This window comes from Capricornis sumatraensis, chromosome 9, assembly GCF_032405125.1.
Source record: "Capricornis sumatraensis isolate serow.1 chromosome 9, serow.2, whole genome shotgun sequence".
NCBI classification, from domain to species: Eukaryota; Metazoa; Chordata; class Mammalia; order Artiodactyla; family Bovidae; genus Capricornis; species Capricornis sumatraensis.
Window position 1 is genome coordinate 66,086,836 of NC_091077.1, and position 2,220 is coordinate 66,089,055.

General features: G+C 40.5%; 1 pseudogene; it reads left to right on the forward strand.

The window, feature by feature from the left end:
• Positions 1-1,334: 1,334 nt before the first annotated feature.
• LOC138086767 (U6 spliceosomal RNA) lies at positions 1,335-1,434 on the forward strand (annotated as a pseudogene).
• The last annotated feature ends 786 nt before the right edge of the window (positions 1,435-2,220 follow it).

Here is a 2,220-nt window from a genome sequence, read left to right on the forward strand (position 1 = left end):
CAAGAAACTACTAATATTTTTGGGTCTCTCAGTCACCCAGGAAGCAGTAAGGTGCTAACTGGCAAGAAGGGCTGAGGTGTCTTTTATTACAGCCCTTCAGGTGTGAGACTTGTTGCTGTGAAGGAATGGATTCCAGTGGGAGCCGCCCTCTCAGCCTGTTTCACATCATGGCCTCCTCTGAGAAAAATTAGAAACCTACCTTCTCTGACTGTGAGGCATCTCTCGGTACGGGCAGACACAACTCGAGCTGAACTGCCTGTGCTCATGCTCATTTACAGTTAGATTTAGGAAAGCAGCCACGTTTGGCCAGCTCTGGGAGAGCGTGGCAGCTTCTGAGGAAACAGCTCTTCCCAGAGTGTGTGAAGAGCAGAAAAGCAAGACAAGACAGAAGACTCAGTCTGATGGCAGGAGCCTGCATTGCCGTTCTCTCAGAACCGCCTCCATCTTCCTCCTCTTCTGTCTCTGACACAATGCTACCATTCCAGCACTTTCCAAAATCCTGCAGTCATGCAATTTTATCTCAAAACATTTCCTTGGATGCCTGCTGTGTGCTGGGTCCTGTGCTAGATCCTGGGGCTGTCAGGAGACATAGAAAAGCTGCTCTGATGGAGTGAATTTGTCATTTGGGGAATGATTGTTGCTAGTGTTTTGAGCACAGTTGGCTGACAGGGATCAGTAAACACCAAAATAGCAATATAGAGTCATTTGCGTGGGGAACGTTAACTTATTATGTATGTATATCTGGGTGAAGAGAGAAGAATATGGTGACCCATTTAAAAGTTCTTTACATCAGTGTTTCAAAATACTCAACTTTTAAATAAACCACTCTCTGTATTTAGCTGTATGCAGAATAAAATAGATAGGAAAATAAACAGCCTGCTGAAGTTCAGAAACAATTCCTGCCTATCCACAGGCAGTATAGAAAGGACCATCTCTTGTGGCTATGTGGTTTTATAGTTCTGTGTACTGTTTACTGGGGTCTGTTCATTTCTGTTTCTTCATTATGTTTCTCTCAATCCCAATTTTTTACCCTTATGTCCCCCAATATATGGCCCCCGTTCAATATCAAGTCTTCTTTTGAGCTGCCTGTGTGAAGAAATAGGGGTGATCCCACATGGAAAAGATGGGAACTGTGGCATTGAGTTCCAGCTGCCAGACTGCCTACTTGAGACTCAGAGCAACAAAGGACATTGCCTTGTTAGCAAGGATAGAAACCAGAATACAGTATGGAAAAACACTTGTACCCTTTGACTAAGATCCAAAGAGTATTTGTGGACAGTGAGTTGCAAGTAAAATCTACTCCTCTCAAATGTTATTACTTAGACAATAAAACAATATCTCTGTGCTTACATATACTAAAATTGGAACAATACAGAGATTAGCATGGCCCCTTGCAAGGATTACACGCAAATTTGTGAAGCGTTCCATATTTTTAAAGCCACAGTCATCAGGACAGTATGGTACTGGCACAAAGACAGAAATATAGATCAATGGAACAAAATAGAAAGCCCAGAGATAAATCCACACACCTATGGACACTTTATCTTTGACAAAGGAGGCAAGAATAAACGATGGAGAAAAGACGATCTCTTTAACAAGTGGTGCTGGGAAAACTGGTCAACCACTTGTAAAAGAATGAAACTAGAACACTTTCTAACACCATACACAAAAATAAACTCAAAATGGATTAAAGATCTAAATGTAAGACCAGAAAATATAAAACTCTTAGAGGAAAACATAGACAAAACACTCTCTGACATAAATCACAGCAGTATCCTCTATGACCCACATCCTAGAGTAATGGAAATAAAAGCAATAATAAACAAATGGGACCTAATTAAACTTAAAAGCTTTTGCACAATGAAGGAAACTATAAGCAAGGTGAAAAGACAGCCTTCAGAATGGGAGAAAATAATAACAAATGAAGCAACTGACAAATAACTAATCTCAAAAATATACAAGCAGCTCATGTAGCTCAATTCCAGAAAAATAAATGACCCAATCAAAAAATGGGCCAAAGAACTAAACAGACATTTCTCCAAAGAAGACATATAGATGGCTAACAAACATGAAAAGATGCTCAACATCACCCATTATCAGAGAAATGCAAATCAAATCCACAATCTCACACCAGTCAGAATGGCTGCTATAAAAGGTCTGCAAATAATAAATGCTGGAGAGGGTGCGGAGAAAAGGGAATGCAGACTAGTACAGCCACTA